This window comes from Cupressus sempervirens, chromosome 9 (assembly GCF_028749045.1).
Source record: "Cupressus sempervirens isolate cs-2001-9-10 chromosome 9, ASM2874904v1, whole genome shotgun sequence".
Lineage (NCBI taxonomy): Eukaryota > Viridiplantae > Streptophyta > Pinopsida > Cupressales > Cupressaceae > Cupressus > Cupressus sempervirens.
Genome location: NC_143126.1, coordinates 553,464,441 through 553,489,121, shown reverse-complemented (window position 1 = coordinate 553,489,121; position 24,681 = coordinate 553,464,441). Strand labels below are relative to the sequence as shown.

Below are 24,681 nucleotides of genomic sequence, written 5' to 3'. Positions count from 1 at the left end.
GCTCCTCTCAGTAACCTTCTTCTAGAAAACTTTCTTGATATCAGCCTTCTGAAATTCGCTTCCAAAAGTAGTCTCCCAAAAATTCTCGTCCAAAAATTTTGTCTCAATTCGTCCCCTTCAAGAATGAACCCCCAACGTTGTGATAAGCAAATTCCTCCTCAAATTGGGGCACTTAATTGTGCATTCACTCGAGAAGACTCTGTGCACAACTGAGTTAACTCCAATTAACCTTTCTTATTTTATTTATTTTATTTTGCATTCATCTTTCATGCACATTAAGTCGAATTATAAAATAACTTTATTTAATAATCCACTTGACTTCAATTTTAAATTAATTTATTACTTTAATCTCATGTGCACTTTATGAAATTAAAATAACGTTATTAATTTCTATTATTTAATCTTTTAATTTATTACTCAAATTTAAACTCATGCTTAGATCATGCGACCTAAAATCCTTTAATAATTTAATGTCTTTCAAATTTTTAAATTAATTTTAGAAACTTAATTGATAACATATTTAATTAATTTAATTAACAATAATATTTAGCATTTATTTAAAAATGAACTCCAATTATATTATTATTAAATTAAATAATTATTATCCTGTTCTAAATTTATCTTTGAACTTTAATCTCCAAATTTAGTTCTTTTATTTAATTAATTTCTTAATTAATTAAATATTAAAGATATCATAATAATTCTCTATTAAATTAAATCATTAATTAATCTTTTTAATTAGACTTAATTAATAGAAAACACATCAAGGACTCATATAATAACATACGAAAACCCTACATAGAAAAGCATATACTAAATCAAAACAAAAAGGGTTATAATCACAAAATTACATCATTTGATGCATTCAGAGGGTACTTAACTCAGATACTTGTCCTAATTATCAATTAGGACAATTGGCTAAAGGGTTTAGGAATTGGACTTAAGAGTTTATCTCCCCTCTCTTACCATTGAGATAATGCGATAGGGTACGCTCATCCTGGCAATTCAGGGAAGTCAATACCCGGTACCTGCAACCTGCATAAAATCCACGCATGTAAAAACACAATATTCTAAGCTAAACAGACAATGGTAGGAAGTGGTGCATCGTGTAGATCCCAACTAGCAGGTGACTACGACTCCCTTCCTTAACCACATCAGAAACACCATACATAAATAAAACAAACACGCACACCATACACATGTAGTATGGGGTAAGTATCCATAAGAAGCACATGGAATAATAAACCATCTAACTAATCATCATCGATAATTGAAAACATTGAATAATCATCCTACATGCATGAAATATAGAGTACCAAGTAATCTCTAAAATAATAATACTAATCATCAAACATAAATTGGCCTAAAAGAGTTTGGTAATGATAACAGAAATGCGACTTAGGGGCAGGCACTACATGTAGGGAGTAAAGATAATCCATAGCTATGATTTGTTCATAACAAACAACAATAGTTCATATATTAAGGAAAACATCCATGATTGTTGCTGAAGGAAATATAATTAGTTGACCAAATTAGCAAGTTTGATTAAATTACATGAAGAAGTGTGATTTGTTGCATGAGACAAAATGGTTTGATGTGACTTCTACCATCATGCCTCCTCAAAACATATTAAAGAAGACTAAATTACTTCTCAAAGGACATCAATCACATCTATTCATATTTACACACCATAATCAAGCCCTTAAAGAGCCATGTCACAACTAAGAAGGGTCATATTGATCCACAATTATCAAGATAAAGAAATGCACATGAATATAGACTCAAATAGAGATAGTGTCACAACGAGATGATCACATAAACAAGATGGACAATAATTAGAGATGGTGATAATCATATTTGTAGATTCATAAAGAGATTTCTATAAATAGTGATTGCATCAATAATTCATTTACCGATTCATACATTCTCAAGTTATAACAGACTTCTCTTCAGATCGGCCATCATATCAGGTTTACTGTTTGAATAAAAAATTGTACTCATCCAATCCATATAGGATTGATTCAAAAACATATCCAAATATTTGTCTTAAAAAATCAAATATTGCATTTGTAAATCATTCAATCTATAAAGAGATGAATCACAAAACATATCAAACTTCTTGCCATCCTAAATTTGATTATGTTATTCTAAGAGCATTATTGATATTACTGAAATTGACATAACAAATATTTATATATATATAAATTTATCTCCATTATCTAAAGTAGTCTAGATATAAGGTTTATATAGCTGATATTTGTTTGATCTAGATAACATCCACCAATGGTAAATAGTTAGCCTCTCATATGGGAGTCTTGGGTTCGATTCTCCTCAAACTTAACGCATAATAATAATTAATTTCAACAAATAATAAAATAATGAAGAAACTAGACTTCATCCCATTACCTATATTATGACAAGTGAGGATATAGGACAAGTGCTGAAGTTCTTTAATTGTTTTACCTACTTGCCTATCTGCCTAAAGTATAAAACAATTACAAGGATGCATAGTTATGGCTACAACAAGTTGGAAAGAAAGAAAGTGTATTAAGATTTTATGATGTTGAAATTCCTCTTACTATGGACATGAAGAGGAAGAGTCATGAAACTTCATTGGGAGACACTTTCATAAACAAAAATGGGGGCATATCACAAGGAGTTAATCATTACTAGGGAGGAATGTTCAAATGACTATTAGACTTCACATTCAATAATAACCACATTATCTATCATCCTAAATCCATTTATATAGTGTCATAATGTCTATATAGAGTGTCACAATGTATATGTAGAGTGTCACAATGTCTATGACCTTACTTGTTTCTGAGAGTTTCTTTTCAACACTATGGACTGTGGAAGCTTCCCATTCTATTCACACTATAAAAATTACAAAAGTATAATGTTCAATCATAACTGAAAGTATTAGGTACTCACTTTTTTGATTCAAAGGCCTTACCCATGGGAAAGATCTTGTCATGTTCTCCCCACACAATCAAAATGTCCTACAGAACACCCAATCATCAGTTCGTGAATACAACTTTGGATAAAAGGAATTCAGGTAGGAGAAAAAAAGGCCATGAAAATTAAAACATCATGCATAAGAAAGAAGCAAGTAGGCAATGCCTTCTCAAGAACAGAAAGAGGTGGGGCAAGTTCAGTGCCAATAATAAGGCCTTTCATTAGCTCTTCTTTCTTTGCTCTATTTTTCACATACAAATTCTGCAGCACAGTCCAAAACATGGAAAATTTAGTGTTATGGCTTTGAATCAACAATTTTTAGTCTTTTTTAATATAAAATAGTAGTAAACTGAGAATACAAGTTTTCTTGAATTTGTATAGAATTCAAAAATTATGTTTCAACATTTAGCTCAGATATGTGGTTGACTTACCTCAGACAAGTATACGATTGACTTACCTTAGACAAGCTTTACCTTTAGAGCAATTCAATAGCACATGAACCAGAAATATAGAAGTTGTGAGATGAGAAACATATATTAAATAGTGTAAGAAAACTCGAAAACTATGCACAACAAGTTATATGAAAGGTAAACTTGGCAACTACGCACAACAAGTCATATGAAAGGTAAATAAGAAAACTTAAGATACAAATACCAATAGAAGTAAACCTAGAAAGGTATTTAAAATTAGATACAAAAGTAACAAACAAAACTAAACATACCCTAGTAATGTTATCAAATGAAGGCTACCTTTAAACATTGCATACTTACATGCTACTTTCTCTGCTACCATCTTTGAATAGCAATACCAATTCCGAGAACCAAAAGAGAGAGAGGAGAAATTAGTTTAATAAAGTTGGAATATGGAGATAAGTTTACAAGTCTTTCCATGGTACACAAAAACAAAGTAAATGGGTTACCTTGGTTATTGACAAGATGGAGGCTACCATTATCAAGATTGTGAATAATAGAATATTGAATATGCAAAAAGCAGTGGAAAAGATGACTTATTGGGATGATAAGATGAGAGGTAGATGGATTTGGGTTTTGTGATTCCTTGGTATGTTAGTTTGAGCTTCACTTGGTTTCAAAAATACTATAATATTCTCTACTTAACAAGGCCAACCATGTGAAGGTGGAAGCTCATATGGCCTCACCTCTCCCCCTAACATCAATCTACATTACCCATTATCATCTAATTACATACTTCATTCATTCATTCATCCATTTATGACCTATAACACATAAAATTCATTAATATGATATAAAACTCATTAATACACAATACTAATCAAGACTTCATTAACACATAATAATATTCATTAACATAAAAATAAAAATTCAATGTACATTATTAATTTACAAAAATAGATTGATTTGCAAAAACTCCATATTCTGGTCTACACAAAACTATTCATATTTTGAACCCTTGGTCATAACTTTTGTAGATAGAGTATGGTCCAGATCTGGAGTCGATGAACTTTTGTGCAATTTAGTCATTTCACTAAGTACCACTTGAAGCCAAAAATAAGCACAAGAGTTTGCAGTTAGTACCAAGAAAAGTTATAGAGAGCCAAAAGCACAATGAACTTGGTTAATTATTTTCTATTTGATGTTGGCAATAAAATTGACACTGCCCAACTTTGCTAATCCTAATCATAGTTGGAAAATACAAACTTTGTACCCTGAAATTTATTAAAAAGTGAGACACACCAAAAGTATTTACTAAATTTTTTGATCATTTTAAAACACACATCTTCATAAAATATTCTTCAAAAACACACCTATTACTAAATTTGTTGAGCATATCCCAAATTTCCATCATATATATAAATTAAAATTAGAGAGTTTATATGTGAGAAGAGATCCTAGTAACTAGTGGGGGTTCAAGAGTGGACAATCTAACACATTTGAGGGGCATCAATAATAAGTTGCACAAGGTGTTGGATGTGAAGATAAACCCAGCAATACAAGGGATATGAGGGAAAGTTTTATTTCCCATCACCCTTGAAAAAAAATAAAATGAGGAGAGTGAAGATCATCTCCAAAGATGACTATAATTTTTAACCACATGCAAGAAAACTAAACTAGATGAATTTGAATCAATTTTTGGAGGAAAATTCCCAATTTTTTTTATTTTTATTTTTTGCATTTACTTGCAAGGTTTTAAAGAAAATGTTGCTGTCAATTTTACAAAAACTTGTGAGAAAGTTATTGTGTGACTCCCCAAGTGAAGAGGATCTCGATTTTTGCAAGGACTGGACTTATTTTCAAACTACGATCTTGACAATCCTTTTATGTCTCTAAATTTCTTAAATAGGAAATAGTTTTAAAAGTATTTACAAGATATTAACAATGCCTTGGACTCTTTAACGCTACCTTGAATACTCAGAGGATTGCTCCAACTCTATAAACCCTATAAATTTCTCTATAATTCAGCTTCTCGCCTCTTCAAACTAACCAAATGTTCATACTCAAACTCAAATCTTAATTATCAGAGTGCTTATGATTAAAATTATTAAGGGTTGATTATTTGAGATTCATTGATATCATGAACATCAGACACAAACTCCCATTATCTAATCAAAGCAGACATATCATACTTCTTCAATCTTTATTTGAATACTTACATGTAAACTATATACTTCACTATTTACCTAATACTCCAAGATCTAAAATATTATAAAGGCATGGTCACTCACTATGATTTATATGATTTAATAGGAAGCTTTCAAGGAAAAATAAAATTGAATATATATTCTTGTATAGCATACTCACTTTTGATGATTCTCCAGATGTGCTAGAAATATTTGCACTTGATTGTTTTGCTGTAGTGCTCAAAAGGGGATGGGTGTCAAAGGTGGTGAAGGAGCTTCCTCAAGGAGCTATATAGTTTCTAAGACTTCTGTACTCTTTGGTAGCTGCAAAAATTGACCCTTTGGACCACTAGATGGTATAGAGAAACTACAAGTTGCAAGACCAAGAGGAGGTGGTGGCAATGGAGATGCAGGCTTTGGGATTGTTGATCTAGGATTTTGTACAATTGAATTCTCCTAACTCTTCTTAACTAGAAAAGGTGATGAATGAGTTATATTAGATATGTTAGAAGACTTTAAGGGCTTTGTTGAATCAATAGGTGGCTTGGGAAGCTCATATAGTGTGGTTTTGTGGGGTGGAGATAGGTTAGGAGGTGAGACATTGTGAGAGAATTTTGATGAACCACCATGGAAAGATATTGAGGAATGAAGGATAGGGTCAAATTTGAATGAAGACTCTATACGTTTAGATTTCAATGGGCCATTGCCAGGTATACTTCACCGATTAGACCAAAACTTGCCTATCAATGGACCTGAAACAACATGTCATTTGATTCTCTTAGAATTAGAAGCATCTAGAATGTCAAACCTTACCATAGGTATCCTTTCAATTGAAGCTAGCATAGGAAATGTGTTTGCTTGAATGCCTATATTTGGTTCTTCAGGAAGTGGTTGACCTCTTGATATGCCATTTTGACTCAATATGTGAATAGTACAAAGGTTTTCATCTGATTCAACAATATTCAACTCATTCTTTTCTAATCTTGTCTATTGATTATTGGATTATGATAATGGAGATGTATGCCACAAAGAGCCAACAATCTCAATTCCACTTGTTGTCCTTGATCCTATTGCAAATTTACTTCCTTTACCAGTTGTATTCCCACTTCCACCACCAACTAGAATTGGTAGAGCATAAGTGTGTAGATTTCTCTATGTTAATGTGCTTGTTTCTTGTATCTTGTCAACATTTTTAGATTTCCTATGCATGGATGATGCCAAGGTGCTGATGTATTGTCAACCATTGGATGCCTAGTAGTACTAAGTCTGTACTCAACCTCTTTGGGTCTTGCCTATGGACATAAACATATTCATGTTACAGATCACTCAAAAAATTCAATCATCTTAAATTTACTACTTACTCTAATAAAAAAAATATAACAAGGATTCAATAATAATAGTGTAGATAATAAAGAACAAATTAAGATCCTCATGGAAAATTGGAATTGAACTAAATTTTTTCAAAAATAGCTTGCTACTACCACTCTGATTGGTGGACTTTCAAACTCTTAAATTCTAAGAGAATATCAAGAATTTTCAGTTTATGGACAACAATGTATTGACACATGTATGAATATAAGAGAAAAAAGAACACAAACATATAAGTTGGACATGTATTGTTTGAAATGAAAGCATCCAAGAATGTAAGCAAAAGAAGAACTATTGAAGTGTAACATGCCTCATTATGCACTCTTGATATTGCCAAAGTTGACAAAAAAAATAAAATTAATTGTGAATAATCATATATTATATAATGAAAGTAACAAAGAAATTTCATATTCATGTTAGTTAGTTTTCAAAGTACAATAAATACATAGGTTGAAGAAGAAAAGTATCCTAAATTGAACACCACTATATGAAAATTATGCATTTTATCCCACAAGAACTTCAGCACTGGAACAACTACTTTTGAAGTTTACTAAAATGAACATGGCATATCATTTATATAGAAAAGAGATAACAAAATTTCATTAAAATATAGCATATGCCCTATTGTGTGTTTTGACTATGGATGTCCATTTGATTTTCTCTATAAGATGACTTGTAGCATTTAACTATGAGAAAATCTAAAATAAAATGTTTCCAGAACTATGCATTCTACTTGGCATTTTCTAATAACAATAGTTATAATAAAGAACTCTTTTTTATTGTTCTATGAAATTCTGCATAGATATCCTTAATATTTTGTCATCTTTCACTATCCAAGTTGGATTAGATAGATTATTAAAGATGTGACTCCATGTCTAAGCTTTTCCTTGAAGACTAGGCTCCCAAACATGGATCTAAAGACAATTTTGTCTACATGGTCAATCTATAATATAGCATCCTCACATAATTTTATAAATTTAAGTCAATAAAATTTGAAGTTCATGAAGAAAATTGGAAAATAGTAAGATCTCTATCCGCTATACTAAAAACTCTGCATAAATATCCTTTAGTATTATGTCATTCTTCACTTCCTAAGATGGATGAGATAGATTGATACAGATGTGACTCCATGTCTAAAATTTTAGTCGATGACTAGACTCCCAAGCATGGAACTAAAAATAAAATTTTGTCTATAGTGTGAATCTATAATGTAACATCCTTACATAATTCTATAAATTTATGCCAATAAAATTTGCAGTTCATGAAGCAAACTAGAAAATAATAAAATGAGCATGTCCATGCTTGGAATTCATGATAGTCACAGTTTCAACACCAAAGACCAAATGAAGAACTCGCCTATAAAATACTAGCCAGACAAATTCGAATTATCAATTGAACAAAAAATTAATCTTAAGCTAAATCTTTTATTGTCTTCATTTATATTTTACAGTATCCTCCTTCCAAGTAAGGGAGTGCTTGAATACATTTGATTGGGAAAGTTCAACTTGGAGAGATGAATGTAGAGAAGACAACTCAAATATTTTTAACTGCAAAATATGATTGCTATATAAAAGTACATCATAATCAAATCTAGTATATGATAACCAGCATACAAACAAAAGCATTCTTTAGATAATTATATTTGAAATTTAAAAAATTAACAAAAAAGACCTTGATATCAAGCATACAACTAAAAATAGCCATTAATGCAGGTCCATTAAGTCAAAAATTTTCCAACATAAAATCAAAATATTCCAACTAAATAAGCTAGTGCTTTTTGTTGAAAGCATTTTGAATAGAAAAAAAAACTATTAAACTATAATTGTGTTTTAAGAATATCCTACAAAGTTATGATGAGCATAAATCTCATTGCATCTTCAGTAGAAATATGATAACATCTTAAAATCCATACAAAAATAATCTCATGGCTGACTTTCATAGGATAAACATGTTTAGATAAGAATAAAGTAAGGATTTATAGTAGACCCCTTTTTATGTTGAAAAAAAGAAGAGAAATGTAATGTACCTCCATAGAATTATCAGAACTGGTGGTAGATTCATCATATTTTCGATAGAATTCAAAACACGCTTCTCCATCATCTTCCTCAACAATCTTCTTTACATGAGGTTCCAGTGCCTCAAGAGTAGCAAGTCCCTTTCTATATAAATACAATTGTTCCATTGGAAAAGGAAAGAATTGGTGAGAAATGTACCACAGATTGATTTCTTGAAACTTTAAAAGGTAGAGTAAGGGAAGAGTGCAAGCATTGCAGTTATAAACTTGAGCAATATAGTGATGAGCAACTTGAGTTAAAAGACTGCAAGATTGCCCTTGCTTCAAAGAATTCAACCAAAAAAAAATGAGTCTCACCTCATTCTCATAGTCCTCTTTAGTTGACTACAAATGTTTAGAGGTAAATATTTCCCCTTTACTAGTCTTAGATTTTCCTTTTTCTCTCTATGCTCACATATGCTTGTATGCTTTTCTGAAATTGATAATATACTCATAAAAATATATTTCTCTAACAATACCACTTAACATAAAAGGTGAGGAAATAAAGAATAAATAAACTACTATCTACCTTTTTGCATCACACTACTCTTTTAATTATTGCAACTAAACATAGAACATAAGTCAACTATACTTATGTAGTATCATAGATTCAGAAGATACTTTGACAAAACAAAAATATTAGATTTATCATTTTTATGTTTCGTATATAATTTGTGAGGAAAGCTTCATCCTTAAAAGCAATTTTTGTGGAAAAATAATGATCAAGTATCTAAGATCATTAGTTCAAACTTTTAGGTCCATAGTGCCAATATTGTGGTATTGTTCTCATTTCACTAAATTGGAAAAAAGCTATGTCATTAAGTCCAATGCTTGCCCCCTCCCTTCATTTTCTTTTTTCTTTTTGTGTATAGAGATTAGGTAGCAAGTGGGAAAGATGGAGGTGGGGTGAGAGAGGAAACATACATGAAAATGTTAAAAGAGCATTCCTTGAAACCCTAGATCCATATTTCATTATGAAAATGGCATGGGAATGGGAAGAACAAAGATCAAGGGATAGTGAAGCATCCTTATGGAAGATAGCTTTCAAATGGAGCATGAAGCATGGTTAATTTTTAGTTTAGTACCAACCTTTAAGTAAAAGCAACATATTGGATCCTGTAGACCCTTATTCTTAATTGACTCTTATTCAACTGAAAAGAATTTGCAGAATTTTCATTCCAACATAGTCAGGTATTGAATTGAAAATTGATGGTGTTGCTAGGGGCCATCCAAAAGTAGCATATGTTGGTTTTATTCTTCATGATAAGAAGGGAATTTTTCTCCAGGAAAATTTTGTAATCTTGGTATTAAAATCAATAACAAAGATAAATGGGAAGCTCCCATAGAAGAGTTAATCTTGATCCCTAATAAGAGTTGCAAAGAATTACTAATTGAAGGTGACTGAAGCACTGGTAAAGGCATTCAACAAAGGTTAATAGTCCTAATTGGCATATGAAGTTGTATGCCAAAGAAGCTTTGGGGTGGATGAAAAAGTATTCTGAAGTGCAGTTTGTGCACTACCATTACGAACAAAATAGAGCTATTGATTTGTTGGATAACAAGGAATTGATAGTAATATTACAATTTTAATAGAAAGCTTTGATATATTGGCATGGGAGGGTCTCAATAAAACTACTGAGATAGATAAAGCACTTATAAATAAAAATTGCCACTTAATTCTTTTTGGCATCTGGAAGCAATAAGTGGCTTGAAAATTAATGCGTGCATGGCATGATTAGGTTCCATAAGTGTATAGTGTGTGTGGTGGTATATTGTAGCATTTGGTATTGAATAGGAAAGCTTCACATGTTGTAAAATGAGGTTCTTCAATCAGTTCTTTGAACTTTCTGCTGGTATGGTGTGTTGGGCCTTGTGTTTAGCTAGCTTGGACTTCTTTGCAATAATGTATTCATGTGATCCTTCCTATAGAGATCTGCTTAGGAAAGCCCAGGTTCAAATTTCAGATTTAAAAAGATCTTTTATTGTCTAAATCGAGCTTTAGTTCCCATCAATGTGAATTTTGGGCCATAAATGGTGTCAGAGAAGGGTCATTTTGGGTCACAAACTACCTAGTGGATTTCTAGTCAAAATTTGAGGAGATAATAAGTTGTGCTAATATAAAGTAGTGTATTGTTAATTTCTTTGTTTTAATGTTGATGAAGATGATTTTATGTAATGCAACTTCAAAGGAGCCTCTAGTATTTTCTTATGAACTAGTCCTGTAAAAAGACGTGGCAATGAAAGAGTTTTATATCCTTAGTAGTGATGTAGGGATTCTGATGGAATTTTAGCAGGAATGTAAGGATTCTGGTGGTTTATTCTTGAAAATATGGTTATTTCCCATCATCATGGATCACTGGAAGAGTGGTTATTCTTGTCATAAAATGTACATTGCACACCTTGCATATCATAAAATAGTAATTCGAATGAAGTAAAATAATATTTAACTGGGTAAATTATAGTCTTAGACATTCTTGGAGAAACTATATGTTGTATGCAACAGTAGGATAAATATTTAACATAGCTGTCACATTAGGATATTGGAGAAAACTTAGTACCAAATATCTAATTCACGGGTCATGGTTTTGAGAAAATGGTTTATGTAATACCACTTAGTGATATTGTGCAAAATTGTTTCTATTAAAAATGAGTACAAGAGTAGTTGTTGAGGTTGACTCGATAACATTTTTCTTGTCAACTAAAGTTTGATCGAGCATCTCTTGTATTTTGCATTTGTGAGTTGGCGAAGCAAGGATTGAGAATGTGGCTACATCGTTCTGATTTCCTTGTTCACATGGATGAATGCAACTAGGTTGTGTGATGCTTCAAAAGATTTGCATGGAGACTTTTTAAGTGTATCAAATAATCGTGTTTCTTCATATTATAAAATGAGTGTGTGAGTGTTATTAGAATATTGGTTTTTCCTTTGAAAAGGTTTTCCCAAGGTACATCTAGTGTCATCTTATGGCATGTTTGTTTTTTTCTTACATTGTGTATTCTAATTTCTTGTTTCGCATAACTTTCTCTAATATGGGTTATGTGGAAATGAATATTATTGCTGCAAAATTCTTTTTCAATTCTCTTCTTCCATATTTAAATGAAACTCTAGAAGGGAAGAACAAGTAGAGTTCATTAGTCTAGTATGGACTCGGCCACAAATGACAAGAGAAAGCATGGTGAGCAGGTCTAGCAATCAGTGGAAAACTATTCTGAGGGTATGTGTCTCCCTTGTTGGTATATTCTTCATTTTTGATAGTTGAAGGGGTGGTATTATTATTGTGGCTTTGAGTTCTTTGTGCAGGCTTATATATAGGTGGCACCCTATCCAAATAGTGCTAATGTCTCTCAATGCTTACTTTCATAAATGCAATGCATTAGTGTGTGATGGGATTTCCAATTGTGTTCTTAAAGGTGGCAACTGATGTTTATTTAATGGTCCTTGGATTTCTCCATTTTATATATGAAATTTTATAGAATGTTTCTAGCAGTATTATGTAAAATCATTGAAATATAAAGCCCAAATTTAATGAAATCTTTTAAAAATAAAAAAAGATAAGCATTCAATAAGAGATGTTTATAGAGAGAGACAATAGTAAAAAGAATCTAAACAAATAAGAAAATGTATTGAACAAGAGCAAAGACCAAGAATATCAAAACATGGAAAATATAAGGCAATAATGATGACAAGTTACCTTTCTCACATAGCTTCACTAGAAAGAACCCACCATATGCCCTGTTTATAGTTCTCCTACTTCTTTTCAGCCTGCTCACCCTATACTCAGTAGGCCTCAAATGGGGGATCTATAAAGTATCAATCCATCAAAAACAAAGATGAAGACCATCAGTCTATGGTGCAAGTTAATCACTTATGAAGTGGACAATGAAGAAATGCCCTCTGCACAACCCTTATGACCACAATGTTGACCTCATGGAGATTAGAAATATATCATGAAACTATGGTGCACAAATGTAATGAGGACCTACAATGCAGAAGGACCAAAAAATGCAGAAGAAAACAATGCCAATCAAATGCCATAGTAACAAAACCCTTACACCATACTCCAGTTCTAGAACCTTCGCGCACTTCATCAAATAATGAAATAAAAATTTCACAATTTTGACCAACACAGGCTTAGATTTTTTTAAAAAAAAAATTCCTTCTACAATTTGATCAACCTAAAACTTTTTAATTGATGGTCAAAATTTTTGGTAAAAAAATGAGGTCAAATGTAGTAGTTTATAGACTATGAAGAGACATTTGATGTTGGAATTTTTTGGAATAATTGAGAGGGGGGTGAATAAGTTATCCAAGGTCCAGATGTACAAATAAAACTTTTCAATGCTAATCATATCCACATCCATAAAACCTTAACATGCATGCATCCATTAGATCATACAATACTTAAATTTTGTAAGTTATTGTCCTAGGTCAAAATAACTTTGCAAAAATGTAAACATGAAATACCATAAGCATATTCACACAATTTGACACAAGTATTTTATGTGTAAACCCAATTTTGGAAAAACTACTAGTAACATGCTACTAATTCTCATTCTTCTAAAGTGATGCCTTATGAAAGGCCAACCCTATTAAAGGTTATAATACACACTATTAAATGTGACCTAGTTAAAGGATTTCAATCACCATGTTAGGAGTGAGCCTTGTTAGAGGACTTTGGACCATTCCATTAGAATGTCACCCAGCTAAGGGATTTACAAATTACTGTTAGGTTAACCTTAATCAAAAGCAATTTATCCATATTGGTATAGTTATTAGAAAGTCACAGTAGGACTTTATCTGATAAAAACTTACAACTCGCTTGTAGATTACAGATCTTTGTTTCAATCTAGAATTCATCCTCTTAAGTCATCTTGCTTTGTATGCCAACTATAGTCCCTTCTGTTCAACCACTAAATAAAAGAATCCCTAGATTCCCTATCTTCCTTAGGTTCTTGCACATGACAACCTTTTATTCTGACCAATTATCTCTATAAATAGAGAATTTAGGTCTTTTGCCACTTAACCACAATTGTCCAAGTTAGGGTTAGGTAGGATTCAATGAATCTACCCACTTTTCCATTTTGTTCCTCTAGAAACTTCCTCTTTTATCTTCCTTGGATTCACCTCAAAATGGTTTACCTTGAATTATGTACCACTAGCTCATCATAAATATCTTCCACATGCTTCACACAATTCAAGAAATCAAATTAGTTGGCTCAAATTGATGAAAACTTTGTTTTAACATTATTTGTTGTCACTCAACATCTATACTATTCTATCACTTGGTCAACACCAGTTCACTCAACAAGCACAAAATTTTACTCATGCTCAACACCAACTAAACTTTAATCAGCTTATACTAACATTCACTTGGCTTGCACTATTTTTCTTCTTTTCTTGGCACTTATTTATTTTCACTTGGCTTCTATTGATTTTTGCTTGGCTTGAACTGATTGCATGGCAAGGCTTGGTAGACACTTTTCTTACTTGATCTTCTCCTAGTCTTAACTCGAGTAATCTTTCATTTTAGGATTTAAGTAGATAAATAGTACACTATAGTATCAGTGTATTACTTGGTCTTAGTGCTCCTTATATACACCAAATAATTCAACCTTTCTCTAGGTTCTCTTGTTATTTTCTCTTTTCAAGTCCTCTTCATCAAACAACTAAATGATAGGTTTCAAACCAAAAATCAATTATCTCACCATTAGGTAGAAGGTTTGACATCATTGACAAAATAATGATTGTTCCATTAAAGGTTCTTCACTTCAAAACAATCTCTTTTCAACAATTTGCACTTGTTGCCAGAATTGAAGCAATACAAATTTTCTTGGCTTATCCAAAAAATAAAAAGTTCAAAGTGTATCATATGGATGTGAATATACCATTTTTGAATGGAGAACTTAAAGAATAAGTCTACATTGAGCAGCCTGAAGGATTTCCTTTGACAAAAGAAGGAGACATGAGATGTAAGTTTAAGAAAGCATTATTTGGATTGAAACAAGCACCTAGAACTTGGTATGTGAGGTTAGGCAAGTATTAGGAAAAATTGCGATTCACTAAAGGTACTATAGATAGTAACTTGTATTGGAAAGAAATTGAGAATGGCTTGTTGATTATTGTGATTTTTTTGAATGACATAATATTTGAAGGTAATGATGAAGCAAGTGACAATTTTTTTGATGAAATAAAGAACAAATTTGAGATGAGCATGATTGGAAAGATTAAATATTTCTTAGGTTTATGGATTTTGCAGAATAGTGATGATATTTTCCTATCATGAACTAAGTATTTCAAAAGACCTATTGAATGAATTTTTCTTGGAAAGTTGTAAGCTTATTGGTACACCTATGATAATTGGTAACAAGCTATCTAGCAAAGATAAGACACCTATAGTTGAGAAGAAGAAGTAGAGATCCATGATTGGAGGTTTATAATATTTGACTCACACAAGACTAGATATAACAAATGAAATTTATATAGTAGCAGGAATTTAAGAAGACCTTAAGGAATCATGCTATTCATTAGTAAAAAGAATAATTAGATATTTGGAGGGTGCACCCAATATTGGGTTATGCTATGATAGATCAAATGACTTTATTCTCTGTGCATATAATGATGCAGAATCGGAAAGCAGTATCAATAATAGAAAGAGTACAAGTGGTGGAGCATTTTTCCTTGGAGAAATATTAGTTTCTTGCTAAGAAAGAAATAAATTATATTTCATAGAGTACAATAGAAACAAAGTATGTAGAAGCAACAAATAATTGCAATCATATCATGTGGATAAAACATATGTTGAAGGATATTGGGATAGATTTTTCATAACCTGTTATCAGACATTGTGATAACACAATTATAGTATGTATGTCAAAGAACCATTTGTTAAATTCTATGATAAAGCATATATCTATTAAGCATCATGTTCAGAGAGAAAAAGTTGTAGAGAAAGAGATTAGATTAGAGTATGTTGATATAAAGGAGTAGATTGTAGATATTTTTATGAAGTCTTTGCCTAAGGATAATATTTGAGTATTTGCTAGGTATGCTTGGGTTTATGTCCCTACCTACTTTAGAGTAGATGATGTAGAGATTGCATCAATCCAATGGTACAGAGTATTATTGTTTATTTGGACTGAATATTGATGCTTCTTGTATGGGGGAGTGTCTATGGTTGAGAAGAGTCATGAAGGACTCTTGGTAGATAATATGAAACAACATCTTTGGACACTTGATATGTTTAAATATATTGAGTTTATGATTGGCATAATGATACCTTTGTATGTCAATGGGGGAAATAATGTATGAAAAACATCTTCTGATATTATGGGGGAAATGTGTAATAATGAGGAGAGATGTATTGAAGGAAGATGATGGAGAAGCACATTGAGTTATATAAATGGGAGAGAAGTATAAACAAGTTATGTCCATCCATCTAAGAATGAGGAAGCACTGATGAAGAGTTGTTTTAAGAATTTAAAATTTCATTGATGAAGAGGATTTGAAAAGATGAGAGAAATAGCAGCAATAGAGTTGATTTTGGTATTCTTGGAATGTTTTTCATATACGTTTCCATCAATGCCAAAGGGGGAGATTTTTAACATGAATGTTTATGGTATTCCTTTGGGGGAGTATCCTAAGAATTTCTATAACATTTGGGAGATTAACATGTTGCATTAATGGTTGTGTTTGTCATTGATGTCAACATAGTATAGTAGAAAACATATAATGAGGTTTTACATATTGAGTATTGATGATAAGGTCAAGCGTAGCTGTGCATATGATATATAGTTTGTCTTGATGTTATGATTAAGTGTGTGTGTTGGAATTCAAAGACATGTGAGAATTATTTATTTGTGATTTATAGAAGATGGTGTATAGACAAAGTACCTAAGAAGTGGTTTCTAGTATTTAGATTGTATCTCCTAATAGGGACATAATCATGATGAGAAAAGTTAGACAATGATAGTAGAAAACTTGATGATGATTTCAACAAGTGCACAAAGTCTAAGGTTGCACATGTGAAAAGTTGTGAAGATTGTGAGCCGATAGTGTTTTCCAATTGTGAAAATATGTAATGTATTATCTTAATGAGGTCCTATTGTAATTAATTAGGAAAGCCTCAAGGTTGACTCAATGAAATATTTTGAGGACATACTAGTATAAAGGAAATTTATTTTCCTTGTGATGAGGAATATATGGATGAGTGTAAGTGTAAATTGTGAAAGTAATATACAAAGTTGGTAAATGTGATTAAGCAATCAAAGGGATCATTGTGCACATATTGAAATTTGAAAGGTATTTGGTGTGGTATTTTCATAGTATGAGGATATATAAAGAGTTTTATTTGATGAGATCAATTGCATTTCTATTATTTTGAAACAAATAATACAAAGGCCATTTAGACAATGAGTTCGGTGATCTTTCCCTTGAAGCTGTTTGGTTAGTGGGTCCTTCTACCTTCTATAACTCCTAATAGGGTTGGCACAAATCCTAATGGGGTTGGAATCTCCACACGGGGATTCAAAGTTTCCTAATAGGGATTTATATATATTGAATGTATTCCTAGCAGAGTCCATCCTCTTACAAGGAACTTATATATTAGTACATTATTTGGTGGGTACCATCCCCACTGGGGTTCTCCCTCTAATCAAGGGTCTCCCTAGTTAACATATTCGGTGTTATTGTGTATGTGTATCTTCTTATGGTTGCTAATTATATCAATCACATGTTTAAGGATTAATAAGGTTGATAAAGTTTATATTGATTTGATAACTAATTCACCCCCCTAGTTATCTTGATGGAATTTACTTTCTAACAAAATACCCAAGCTTAGATGGCTTATTAGTTGTGTTTTTTCAAAAATGTAGGGATTTTTGCAAATAATTTATAGGATGTGGTAGAGGAATCTAGAAAATGAGAGTTTATTCTAAGAGACTTAATAATTCTTTCATAGCTTTGATTCTTGTTGGTAAATATACTTGTCTTTTAAATAATAAACAAATAAAAATCCTTATACCCATGACTAAAGACAAAACAACTTTCCAACTGTTGAAGAACTTTTTATTTCTTAGTTCTTCTCTAAATTTTGCTAAGGTATAGCTCTCTTATTAGATATTCAATAGCAAAACTATGATTCTTATTTTCTTTTAACCTTAAAGCAGAAGGCATCCCATCTGTTCTTGGATATGGAATTTTTCAAATAAAGCAAAGTGCTATAGATAGATCACTACTTGAAACAATGAAAAATCTCAATTCTTCATCAACTAATAATTTTTGCAAATTAAATACTCTAAAATTTCTTAACAAATGAATCTAACAATAGGGAGTTATCTCACACTTCCACTCTAATTCAAAAACAAGCCAATGAAGAAGAGTTTGAAGCATACAATCTTCAAAGGACATACAAAAAAATCTCATTCATCTAGAAAGTATTTCAGTTTTCATATCATCGATATTCAAAATACTAACCACATATATAGAAGACAACTAAACTAAACTAGCCTATAGTCCATAGTTTGATATCAATCAAAAACTACCAAGCTTTTTTGGTTTGAGTTTTATGTTTAAAAAGAGCAATGGCCGAGAATATCCATTAAAGCTTGATTCTTAGATAGTTAGGAAAGTAGTTGCTAAAACCAATCCAATGGGTACACAGACCATGAAAACTAACTAATTAAAAGTCTCATCCCCAAGGGAAATAAAGCCATAAATTTATAAAAGAAAATCATCAGTTTGTCCTTTTGATAGCTCCTCCTCTTTTTCATCTCCATCTTGGATGATAGGTCCATGTGCCATCTTCCATCCTTTGTAAGCACCCACAAATTTGGATACTGCATCAATGTTCAGGCTCTTTATACTTTGAAATCAAAATTTCTAGGCGCCCTTGTCTTGTTTCATCTAATTTGCATGATCCAAGTATATAGGGAGTTGTCCATTGTAGGTAATTATTATGGCTTTAGGTTTGGCTATTTTGGAAAAATATGATACTATGATATTGGTGGTATTCTTGATTAGGTTCAGTGGCTCTTCACATTTTTTGATTACTACTTTGACAATTAAAACTACCTTCTTTAAAAGGTGCAAATTTGTCAAAAATAAATGTTTGTAGACCTCTATTCATAGCTTCTATCATGACTTTAAATTCTTATTCAAAAGATTGCAATTTAGAAATGGTTGAATTGCAATTAGATACTCTCCATGCTACATTATTCCATAGAACATAGATTGAGCTTGCATCTACATGTTGCAATGGGTTTTCCTCTAGCAATTTGTTAGCACCATACTCTTCAACTTCAACCAAATGAGAAACCATGCTTGAAAACTTCTCAGCTTTAGTTTTCCACACTATTATTTGTAGATGGGATTCCCCCAACACAACCTCAGCAAGGAAGAATATTTTATGCACATCCTTTATGAAACTAGCAGCCATATTTATCACTTGATCCGCCTAGTCTCTTACAACTATCAATATGGCTTTGCCTTTCTTCAAGTCCTCCACGAGTTGTAGATTTTCTCGTGCATTTGGATCAAAGGTTGATTGAGATTGACCATCTAAAGCTGAGGTTTACCCTTTTAGGGATTCTATATAATCTTCCATGATATTTATTTCTACTTTCAAGCTCTTCTTTTCAATTCCATCCTTTTGAGATTGTAGAATGATTTGTTTAGTCAAAACCTCTACCAAGTGTTCTTTTGTCTCATGATCGATCACCCCTAAGTTGGTGCGTGTAACCTCAAAATTATTCAAGTCAAATTCATATGTGCCTTCTTTAAGGTTATAGGTGGCTACCTTTGTAATTATATTACCTATTTTATCATCAAAATTTATTTTGGTAGTACTCTTGATCCTTTTGGGCTTGGGATTTCTAGTGGTATATTAGCTCACTATGTCTATCACATGAAATGAGATAGCTATCAGGTTTCTCTTCCTAATTTATTAAGGCAACTAGCCAATTAGGTATGGAACCAATAACCTTTTGGGGTTTGACCTCTTTCATTGGGGTGCTCATAACCCCTATTCCTAGAAAAGTTGTATTTTTTGTATCCTACATTTGTTGGAAACCATCAGTGGCTACATGGACTGACTTTTTGTCTAGTTCACTATCAATTTGAGTAACCTCATTAGGAGCTATAGATGTTGACATGTTAACTCTACTATAGGAATGGGTTCTACATGTTAAAAGGAAAATGACACACTTAGTACTTTTACTTCTTGAATATCTCTATGTACCTATAAGTTTAAAACTAACATTAGAACACTGGGGTTCAATTGGTTCTTGAACATGCTTATCCATGTGAGTCAATGGTTTTTTATTGCCTCTTTTCATTCTTAACTAGGACTCAGTCTATTAACAACAACTTTAATCCTCTAAATAAGGTTTTCTTCCTCTTTCGCATCCCAATCTATGATAGCTTGATTAGGGACTAGAGATTTCTTCACTTGACTGTCAACAATGTTTGAGTTGTCTTCCTCAATATTTTTTACATCAGTGTTTGGATGGTACAACATGATTTACAAAATGGTGAACCTAGAAGATCCTCTTTTGTGTACTTCAAGTTTGTTAGCACAATATCCCCAAAAATCTTCAGTATCATGAGTAGGTAGAAACCTTTCTTCGGGGCTAATAGGATATGAACAATCTCTGTGTTATCAAAACCTAACCTAGCATGGTAGAAGTTGAAACCAAAATTGATTAAGTCTGAACCTATGCAATGCACATCTTCCATAGTTTTGAATGTTGGTTTTCCAAGTTTAAGTAGGAAGAAAACATTGAGAGGTCTCCTCAGTTGAGAACCTTTTTATCACATAAACTAGTTTACGAGACACCTCTGCTAGGATGAAACAATCAGAAGCATATCTAGATAGCTTCACAGGTTCATCAGTGAAACCTCCTACCCTAAAATAGGTGAACTTTGGGTCTTGAATAAACATGTTTCCATATGCTTGGACTAACTTTTGGGAATTGAGGGAGAATCTACAATGAGGAGGATTTTTCATTTTAAAGCATAATCTTCTTGAGAAGATGTCATGAATTCTTCTAAAGTTTTCAAAAAAAAAAATTGTGTAGTACATGGAAATGATCATATATGGAATTATTTTCAGTCCAAGGTTCATGAGGTAGAGGTCACAAATCTTGAGTGTTTTCTAGCATATACATCAGATATGAGGACATATAAAATTCTTTCTTCAAACTCAGAGCCCACTTGATTCGGTTTCTCATAGAACTCACAATCAGCTATGTCTAGTCCATGAACTGCATTCCTTCTAACACTATTTGGATGTAGAAGTACATTTATAACAACACATTAGGGGAACCACATATTCCATGTAACAAAACTATTACGTAGTGAAGGCATGAAGACATACTGTCCTTTTTGAGAGCTTTGGGTAACCTAGAACTGCTCTTGTAGAACATTATTGTCTAGTTTATCACAATGAAATTCCTAAAAGTGTTGAGAGTTTCAAAAAACTTGGCTAGAGATGTAGTAGGTGTCAGATCAAAAAATTCTTGTTCCTCAAGATGAAACACCCTTGATGTGGATTCCCTAGAGACATTCAACAATATGCTCCTGTCCCTTTTCAAAATACAATTGTTGGAAATATCATATTTCTAAACACATTATTTGATTAATTTTGGGCATGGATATGCTTTAGGGAATGTTGATGTCATGAGAAAGTTACTATCTAGGATTATATCATAAGTGGGTTTTATAAGTTTAGCACATAATCTCTCTGCAATTTCCCTTAAATTTCCATCTAATAGGTCTATGTCCAGAGAGACTAGAGGCTTACTACTTAAACTATGCGTATTCCTAAACATGTACAAAGAAGACCTCATGACTCAAATTCTTTCTCAAGAAAGGTGAGAAGCAACCACAATTTTTCTATGAAAAGACGAAAGCAGGGATGTGAGAAATGGAAAATACCTGCGCGATGCCTGCTGAGACAAATGTGAAAGTCAACTCTTTTTCCAAACCTTTGCAAACAATAATTGATCACCTGAGAAACACTACTCTTTTTACCTAGGATGAAAAAAATATTATAGGTTTTAAAATAGGGATAGGGAAATAATCATGAAAATGACATATTATGTTTATGCATGTTGCGGGAAGTGGATGATGGTACAAACACAACAACCATATTAAAGGCAAAAAAATGATTTTAAGGATGTTTTGTCCTTACATGCACCACACCTTTATTTTTGTACTTTCAAACAAGATATAGGAATAATTATCCATGATGTTCAGATCTCAAACCATTAATTATCAATCAATTCTCATTATCGATCAAGTCACCCACATGAGCGATATCCAAGCTAGGTGGTATCCAGCTGTAAAGTGTCCTCTTTCCTTCAAAATTTGTAGCATGCACTGGGAGGGACCACCATAAAGCATCACATGAGAACCAAAGATGAATTCAAACCAAGAGGAACCTTTGAAAAATTGAGCTTGGTTCAAGGGGTACAATATGGTCCATAACTACTTTGTACCGCTTGAACTAATTACAAAAGTGGTGCCCAAGAGAGGTGAAGTCGTGATGTCATAGTTGAAGTACCTAAAAGAGGGCAACAATGATGCAGCAATAGAAGAGAATTTTTTTGGGGCACCAAATATAGAAGATAGTGGTGATCGAGCCCACACAATTGCTAGAGAAGACCCAAACAGACTTGTAGGCGAAGCTAGTAGCCCCAAAAATACTTTTAGGTATAGATGTTGAAGAAGGGCCTGATGCACCACTAGAAGGAGATGTATGCACAACTACCCAAGGAAAGGCTTCTGTGAAAACATTAGATGTGGGCACTGGCCTAGCGGTGCCCAAGAGAGGTGAAGTCATAGTGCCATAATTAAAGTACCTAAAAGAGGGAAATGATGATGTAGCAATAGAAGAGAATGTCATCAGGGCACCAAATATAGAAGACAGTGGTGATTGAGCCCACGCAGCTACTAGAGAAGACCCCAAAAGACTTGTTGATGAAGCTGTTGTAGATGCTCGAAAAATACTTTTAGATATAGATGTTGAAGAAGATCTTGAAACACCACTAGAAGGAGATGTCGGCGTAGCAATTTCCCAAAGAAAATCTCCTATGGAAACAAGAGAAGTGAAGCCACTAAAGCTACCAAAGCCAAAGTAAGGAGAAGATCTAAACAAGGAAGCTATTGAAGAACTCCTTGTTCCTATGCACATCATGGCTGAAGCACAAGCAGTGCTGATGATAAGTTGATATCAAACTCTCTGCTCTTCCTTAAACTAGTCACTGAAATCAAACTCTTAGCTCTTTCTATTAACAAAGTAGCCCTTCTGCAAATCTAAGCTTTTTCACAGGGAATTGGAGTAGCTCAGGTTGATTTGGATTGGAAAACCAAACTATGTGAACTCATTATAGATTTCCCTACTATTTATCCCCCTTTTGTGTTTTGTGTTTTTTTAAAAATTTGTTTTTTTTTTTTTTTTGCAATTTTTAAATGAAATTAGATGAGCTTAAGGTAACAACTCTTGTTTATAATTTTCCTAAAAAAGTTCTCAAAATGATTATTTTTTAATGAGTAGAATAGAATAATAGAGATATTTATATAATTATATAGTATTATAATTATAATTATAATTATATATATATTAATAGGAGATTATTATTTTTAATTTGTAAACCTTTTCAAAAAAAGAGTTGTTACAATTAAAGAAAATCAATTAAAGTAATATATTTATTTTGTATAATAATATGAAATTGCAATGAAGATTATTATTATAATAGGAATTGCTAAGTAATGCATAAGTGAATTAGAAAAGTTAAATATATTATACATTTACCTTCAACAATTATTTTTTTCAATGTCAATAAATCAAAATTGTTTCATTATACATTACCATAGCATACAATTTGAAAAAAATAAAATTTCAATTAGTATTAAAATAAGAATATTTTCAAAAATAAATTAAAGCGTTGTTTCAATATCAATTTTATATCCATCATAAATAAAATAGTAAATTTAGTTTTACTTCTTTGTATGATGCAGGGATGACTTTAATGTAGATGAGAGAAATCAAGTAGCTCAACTATCATTCCATTCTGAAAAATAATAAGTGGCAATGAGATTCCATTATAAAAATTTAAATCAATTGCATAGATAATATAGTAGTTATTCAATAATATTTTTAAAGTATTTTTCAAATAGATATTTTTAAAACTATTTTAAGTTATCATATTTTAATATATTTATATTATATATATAATTTGCTAAGTTATATATATATAACTTAGCAAATTATATATATAATATAAATATATTACAATATGATAATTTAAAATAGTTTATATATATATATATATTATTGAATAAATAAAAGGTTAGAGAGAAAGAATACCTTAATCTTGCCCATGACCAAGGTCCTTTATCGATTACAAAATTAAAAGGGGCATACCCCAGTTAAAAAAAAATCAGATATATCTTTACAAGAGTGGGTTTTTAGGTGCATATAGTTGGGGTCTTAGGAAGGCATTCCTTCCTTTACAACCTTGAAATTATGAAAGAAGAATTTGAAAAGATCATTGTATTTTGTAATGAAACCAAGATATGAAATTGTCTCTTTCAATCCAAGGTGCCAACTTTTTTCTTCCTTAAATGTGGTCCTATATTTCTTAGCTATTACATGTATCTTCAAACTCACTCAAAAACATTAGTCTTAAAAGATTTATGATTATTTTC

The 24,681-nt window shown here is 31.9% G+C and overlaps 1 pseudogene; it reads right to left on the bottom strand.

The window, feature by feature from the left end:
* Positions 1-5,794: 5,794 nt before the first annotated feature.
* LOC149539845 (uncharacterized) overlaps positions 5,795-24,681 on the bottom strand; it is a 105,189-nt pseudogene continuing 86,302 nt past the window's right edge.